This window comes from Sorex fumeus, unplaced genomic scaffold (genome assembly GCF_029834395.1).
Source record: "Sorex fumeus unplaced genomic scaffold, SorFum_2.1 ptg000037l, whole genome shotgun sequence".
In the NCBI taxonomy this organism is placed as follows: Eukaryota; Metazoa; Chordata; class Mammalia; order Eulipotyphla; family Soricidae; genus Sorex; species Sorex fumeus.
The window spans coordinates 51,126,096-51,134,278 of NW_026606094.1; the positions used below are offsets into that span (position 1 = coordinate 51,126,096).

The following is an 8,183-nucleotide window of genomic DNA, read 5'->3' on the forward strand; positions in this document are numbered from 1 at the left end:
AGCTCATAGCTTACCACTTGCACTGGTTTGATCCAGTCCCTCGCTGGGATCCTGCTTTTGTGGGCTCTAGGAAGTGAGGGCAACTGAGGCTTAAGTTGAGAAAGCAGATGCCCGGGAATGAACAATATTCAAAGCCAATTAAATTCCAAGTTACAAAAGCGTAATATTAATTGTCTTCTTGTGTCTCTACAAAAGGACATTGCCTTAGAGTAAACTATTCAAAAGACATAAGGAGATGAAAAAGGCAATATTAACTTATAGTACAAGTTTAGTGTCCTAGAAAGATCTGACCTTACAAATTAACAGAATCTGATTAGGGGAATAAACTGATTAACTGTTTGGGGAAGAGAGAATAGAGAAATAGTTACAAATAAAGAAAAGAATGGGAGTGACTGGGAGCACCGGGATGGGTGTGACCCAATAAACCTAAGCTCCTTGCAACAAGGGAGAAAGGACAAAGCAATATTATCCTACAGAGATCTACTTAAAATCTACTAAAATTTTTTCATATGATAATCATAAGTTTTCCTCATTGGAAGTTAGAGATTATATACAAACTTTGAACTGTTTTACAAAATTGCAGGTCCTTAAATTAAAAATAGGTACTTTAATATGCACATATTCTATTTTCATTGCCATTTACCACAAAGGTTGAGAATGACAGTTGATATTAATAGGTGCATTAATTCTGGGTGTCTTTTGATCATTAAATTAAAACATGCAAATATTGGAAAAGTGAGATGATCTTCTATATTGAAAACCCAACATGAAATCGACCATGTCCTTTATAATTCACATGAGTTTCAGGGAACTTGTCTTCCACTAATTCATACTATATTTGCTTTTATAACTCATATGTCTTAAATGTAAAGTCATTCTTCCATATTGTAAAATTAACTGAAAAAAATGTTTCTAAGAAATACTTAGTAATACCAGTTTCTACCTAACAAAAATTATTTCTTTAAATGTGAATGAAAGATTTGTTAAATTATATTATACGGAGTAATTTTACAAATAGCAATGACATTAGTCAAAATCGTCTAATCCCAATCATATTTTTGAGCTGTGGTCTCAATATATAACTAAAATGGCTAAAATTTCTTTCTTAATACATGTAGGGCATGTAGGAATTAATGATGGAGACTTGACTCCAAGCTGTATGAAAAAAATTTTTCTCAACATCACTAAATTTCTAGTCTGGAATAGTGTTTATCTAGATAGGGTATATGAAAATCACTGAAATTTATCCCAAAGTATATGATAATCATTAATCTATAAGTTTTGGTGACAAAGTTATATTTTCATCAGTTTTTTATTACATTAGGATTACTTGATGGAGGAGAATAAACGTATTTAGATAGAATATATAGTTGGAGAAACAAAAATTCATCATTCTAATTTTTAGGGCCAAAATAATATGTGCATCACAAACCATTAAACCCAAACAAATTAAATGAGAGTATTCAAGGGGTAAGTTAAAATGCTTATTTTCTCAACAACCTCAAATTTTTATTGAAATTATGTGTAAAATCATCTTATTAAATATTAAATTTTATATATGAATTGGCTAGAGCGATAGCACAGCGGTAGGGCGTTTGCCTTGCACGCAGCCAACATGGCCTACCCGAGTTCGATTCCTCTGCCCCTCTCGGAGAGCCCGGCAAGCTACCAAGAGTATCTCGCCCACACGGCAGAGCCTGGCAAGCCACCCGTGATGTATTCGATATGCCAAACACAGTAACAACAAAATCTCCAATGGAGACGTTACTGGGCCCGCTCGAGCAAATTGATGAACAACGGGAGGTCCTTTACCTTTACCTTTACTTATATGAATTAAATTTCAAATATATAAAGAGATTTATAGAAAAATTTTCTAAATCCGTAAAAGCACATTTTATTCATTTCTCCATTTACATATTTGTTTAGTGGTGTGGGGAATTGAACCCAGAGTCTCATACATAGAAGACAAGGGTTCTATCACTGAGCTACATCCAAAACCCCATGAATATAGTATCAGAAGTTTAATAGAATAACAGTTCTTTTAAAATTTTTGTAATATTCTTTTTTAAAATATAATTTTATAAAAGAACTGAGATTTCTGACCTATTGTATGAATGGAAAAGGGTGTTTTTCAGTTATTTTTGTTTCTGGAAAATATCAATATCATCTTTCAAAAATTTCATATAAAGTGTGTATGATTAAAATGCAATATTGGAGCAAGAAAGAAAGTATGGGGTTGAAGGAGGCTTGTCTTGCACCTGACTGACCCTGGTTTGTTCCCTGTTACTGAGGAGAACCAGGAATGATCCCTGAGCACAGAGTAAAGAGTGTGCTGTAAGCACTGCCAATGTCGTCTCAAAACAAATAAGAACAAATATGTAATTTAGTTATTTATTAACAAATTAAATTTTTAAAAATTATTTTATCTTTTATAATTGTTTTAAATGTTATATATTTAAATAAATCACAGTAACAATTACTCATTTGCTATATATTTTGTCTCAAATGTTAAGCTCATTTAACATTAAATTTCATTGAACTTTAAATGTATTATTGAAAAATATAGTCTATATTTTCACTTGTGTCCTGTTTCTCACAAGGTAAACAATGTTTTTCAGTATGCTAAAATTTTATTAATCAAAATCTAAATTATAGGAAAATTGGACTTGAGTAACTTCAGTTTTTATGACAAACACTTTTTTTTTCTTTTTGCTTCAAAATGTGTGTATTCTCCAAGGTGGTTAGGGAAAGCCCAGGCAGCTCTCCCTCTTCCTCCTGCCGCCCTCATTCAGTGGATTCAAGCGGCATCCCCGCTCATCATGGCCTAGCACCCCAAAAGCAAGGTCTTACTTTTTAGATCATGACAGAATTTGTCCATGAATATGTTCTTAACTTATAGTTAAGTATTATGGCACTTTGGCCAAGCCCATTCCAATGCCATGGTAGCTCACTGCTCACAGCTTGCCCTGGGTCCATCCAGTCTCTCATTGGGACCTTGCTTTTGGGGTGCTGGGAAGAAAGGGCAACTGGGGCTTAAGTGGAGAAAACAGATGTCCAGGAGGTAATATTATCTGGAGTCAATTAACTCCCAAGTTACAAAAGCATAGCATTAACTGTCTTCCTGTATCTATACGAAAGGACACTGCTCTGAATTATCTATGCGAAGGACTTAAGCAGAAGAGAAAAACAATATTTACAAGTCATTGGAGCACAAAGAATGAAGTTACAAATAAACACAGAGAAATGCGAGCACTGTGATGGCAGTAACCCAATAAACCTAAGCTCCCTGTGGCAAGGCAGAAAGGACAAAGAAATGTTACTTTTCAAAAATGTTGTCAAAATTCTGTCCTGATTCTCTCCCCTTAACAACAATAAGGTATTTTCTTTCATGAGTTATGTAGAAGTTTCTGATAACCCAACTGCATTAGAAATTGCAGTTTGAATTTTCAAAAGATATTTTTAGATACTTATATATTCCTGTGAATTTTCAAGTGTTTGTCTTACTCAATATTTCTGCTTCAGGATGGGTCAAATTATCTTTACTTCCAAGAAGAACTGAGAAAAATAAGTATTACTGCTCACTTTGGGATGTTAAAGATTATCAAAGTTTAATGTTTAGAAGTTTAGGGGCTGGAGAGATAACATATGGGGTAATGTGCTCGCCTTGCATGCATCTCAGTTCAATCCCCCGAATCTAACATAGTCCCCTGAGCCAGCCAGGAGTGATTCCTGAGTGCAGAGCTAGGAAGGCAGCCCTGATGATCACTAAGTGTGGCCCCTGCAACCCCCCAAAAATAAAATACCAAAAAATGTTTAAAGTGATTCAATATATATTTTAAACAAGAAGCCTAGTTCAATCATTCCAATACAGTACCTTTTGGATAATAGAATAAACTTTTTGAAAGAGTTCTATTTCTTCTTTCAATATTATGGGACATAACATACAATCCAGAGAACATATTGCATGACTTTTTATGGTCCTTAAAAAACTTATATTCACACATACTAAGATAAAAACAATTGCATTCAATAATGACAATATTACTGTAAAATTGGCAACCATGAACTGAACTCACCAATTCCATGTTTTTTCTAATGACATATTTGTCATATCTGTTTATGTGAGGAGAAAAAATAATCCAGTAATTAAAGATTTCTGCTTTCTTTACAATATGGGAGTGAATACTGAATTTTCTAACCTGTAAAAATAGTGATTTTGTTTACATTTAGGTAAATATTTGTCTTATTCAAAAGATGAAATGGGAGACAACTTGTGAGCTGCTGTATGAAGCAGAAACAAGAAATCTAAGAGAATGTAAAGAATATTCCTGTACCCAGAAGAACTCTGATGATAATTCTGCCTTCTGCATCTGGGCTTCTTGTTGGAAGAGAAAATGAGTTGGTTAAAAGTTTATATAAAAATAAATATTGGAATCTCCAGTTAACATCTATGATTTCCAATTCTGGACTTGTACCAGAATATAGTGAAAATAAAAGTCTTGGAGCAGTGATCCAAGAAACATGATCTTATGATTTTAGAAAATCCATCCTCCCAATATTGGAAAGAAGTCGTCGCAGAGAGAGGGAGGAAGCTTCTCTGAAAAAAACTTCACGAAGAAATTTAACAAAAGGACAATGAAATTGCTTGCCTGATAAAAGAGAACAAGAAATTGGCAGAAGTAGCACAACATGTACAATATATAGCAGAGGTAATGGAGAGACTGATTGATAAACCAGTGCATAACTTTGAATCAACAGATAGTCAGGAATTTTATTTGGTAGTGGAAGAGTCAGAAATTGGTACATGCACCAAAGAAATGGTAACTTTCTTCACAGATGCAAAACCATATGTATGAAATTCACTAATATCTAATTTGAGATGTATACTGCCAAAATTTATCTCCACTATAACTCTTTGTAGCACAGTAAATAACTATATAATGCAAACTTGGAATCAAACATTTTTGGTTGAATTTCTGGGATCCCTTTATTAAAGTAAAAATACTATGTATTTTTAATATGTGCTGTTTTTATCTAAATAGCATTTATTAGTTGTTAGAGTTCTGTATTTCAAATGAACTTTAGTTTACTATTTGGAAAAAAAAGAAGGATTGGCTTAAACTTGAGGGAAGATTATTCAAAGTGAGAATTTCAGATGGGTAACTACCATTTCTGTAGTCTTTGGAAACTACCCTTCCACAAGCGAATAATCACACCAGTTTAGTCATTAAATGAAAAGAGTACATTTACAGAATGATATGGATTTTTTAAGTTTTTAATTAAAGTTTACAGAAATTTAGAAAATTGATAAATGCCCTCTCTTGACACTTCATCTGTTTTAAGAGATCTGATTTAAACATGTGTTCTATTAGTAATACTAGTATGAGATCCTGGAGAGATGAGGAGTAGATTCCATGTGGTTGTAAGATAATTTGCCCCTTCTTTTTTGAGGGAATAAATTCCAAAATTTGAATTAAAGAGCTTTGCACTCTTTTAATGTTTCTTTCCTCCATGAAATCTTCAAGGGTGTCACCAGTTCAAGTCCACTAAGATGAGAGACAGCATGAATCAGGAGTCCTCTTCTTAGAAGTTATTAGTTTTCCAACACACCTCAGATATATTGTCTAATTTATTTAAGTAAAACTATTCTATGTGAATTTTTAAAGTCAAGACTAAACAGAACATTCATGGTACTGTAAACTGCATGATTTCATCGTTGTTAAGAAATACATAGTATTCCATTGTCTATATATATCACAGCTTCATCGTCTGCTTATCTGTCATTGGATATCTAGGTTGATTCCAAATTTTACTATTATACTGAGTGCTTCGATGAACAATGGTGTACATGCATTCTTTTGAATGATTTTTTTTTTGTCCTGGAGATAGATACTCCAAAGTGGAATTGCTAGTTACTATGGGACTTCGAATCTGATCAAAGGGACCCGGGAACAGAGATCCTCTGCCTGCTCTCACCAATCTCCAGCGACCCAGGAATTAAACCCAGACGCCTCACCCTACCCTGCCCTATCTGTTTCCACCAATCTCTGGCGACCCAGGGATTACACATAGAAGACCCATCCTACTGGTACCAGATAAATACCTCATCACCAGACTTCCACTATCTCCACTACCTCCACTACCCAGCTACCACCATGCTCCAGGACACTTTCCTGACCGTGTGGCTGCATCATAAGACACTTAATACTCATCTGCCAAGATTACTGCACCATATTTGAAGGGGATCAAATATAATTTGAACCATAGGAACACCTGCAAGGGCAATTAGAGGCCGCCCTAAAAAACTTTATTCCTTTCAAAGAGCCTGGCAAGCTACTGAAAATATCCTGCCTGCACGGCAGAGCCTGGGAAGCTATCCACGGCATATTTGATATGCCAAAACCAGTAAATACAATGGATCTCATTCCCCTGACCCTGAAAGAGCCACCAATATGGCAGTGTTAAGAAAGATGAGGAAGGAGAAGCTGATAAAATCTCAAGGCTGAACTAGGCTGCCAAAATGAAGAAAGACAAAAATGACTATCTGTTCTTTCAATGCACATATGCTGGCATCAGATGCATCCATTGAGGACCTATTGGTACAAGCGCGAAAGATCAAGTACGACATCATTGGTCTGATCGAGACGAGAAGGCATCAATCACATAACACTGTTTTCAACACTGGAGAAAAAATTTTGCTCGGAACATGCAACAAAAGAGGCGTTGGTGGTGTTGGTGTCCTTGTCAACATGAACTTGGCCATGACCATTGATTCATTCGAATGCTTAACAACACAAATCTGACAATTACACTTGAATAGATGTGGCTCACTGTCAGCAGTTTCTATCTTCGTTGACTATGCACCAACATTCAATTATGATGAAGGAGAAATTGAGGAGTTCAACATGGAGCTGGAGAAGTTCTATAAAGAAAACCACACCTTCTACAAGATCATTGTCAGTGATTTTAATGCCAAGATAGGATTGAGAAGATCAGCCAAAGAAATCTACATCAGGACCCATGGCCTAGAATGGAACAAACAGGGTGAGAGAACTATCTGAGTTCATCATGTCGGCCAAGACCATCCATGGTAACTCACAGTTCCAGATGACTGAATCTAAACATTGGACATGAGAGTGTCCCGGTGGACACAACAAAACTGACCACATCATATCCAATTGATGGTTTTTCCTCACCAATGTCACTGTTGTCCCAAATTTGCAAATTGGACCACTGTCTCTTTTGTGCAAAATTTTACTACACAGAGTGGGGAGAAATGGCGGTGAAGTATAAGAAGGGAACTCCCAGAATGACCACCAACTGGGAGCTCTTTTACACTTTTGTGCAACATAGGAAGATGCCGTCACTGACAAAATTGAAGAATATAATCGACTCTTTCAGCACCTCCATGATTGTGCAAGGAATGCCTAGAGAGAGATAGCCACAGAACGATGTCTGTCTTTGAAAACTCTTGAGCTCACTCGCCAATGTGGCTTGATGCAAGTCTCAGGGAACTGCAAGCCAATGTCTGAGCTTGCAAAGCAGTGCAGAGAAGCAATAAAGAAAGACCTCAAAAAGAGAAGAGCAGCAGTGCTGGAAGATGGGGCAGAAGCTGGAAAATGTATTCCCAACACCCGCCTGTCCTTCACCAACTTTAAGACCAAGATGACTGCCCTCCAACATCCTGTTGGATCTATCACATCTTCCAGAAGGGCAATGGAGAAGATTATTCATGATTTCTATTCGGATCCCTTCAATAACCACCTCCACCTGCTTACATACCAAATTCAGCAAGACGGATATGTAGTTCCCTAGGTTCTCCCGTCCGAAATCTGATACGCCATTTTGTGGGTAAAGAAGCGAACAGCACCCGGCCCAGACAAGGTCAGACCCGAACTCCTAAAAAACCTGCCATCAGTACTCATCAATACACTGGCTCAGTTCTTCACATGCTACATGTCTGAATGCAAGTTTCCATCCCAACAGAAAGCAAGAAGGACTGCACTACTGTGCAAGAAGGGAGACATCCAAGACGTTGGCAACTATTATCTGATCTGCCTGTTATCTGTCATCTACAAGCTGTTCACTTGAGTCATCCTGAATAGTATTGGTAGAACATTAGATGAAGAACAACCATGCCAGCAAGCTGGGTTCCAAAAAAGATTTAGCACGAACGACCATAT

The 8,183-nt window shown here is 36.3% G+C and overlaps 1 pseudogene; it reads left to right on the forward strand.

Annotated features, from left to right (window-relative positions):
• Window positions 1-3,050: 3,050 nt before the first annotated feature.
• On the forward strand, window positions 3,051-4,856 carry LOC130027793 (geminin-like; annotated as a pseudogene).
• Window positions 4,857-8,183: the final 3,327 nt, after the last annotated feature.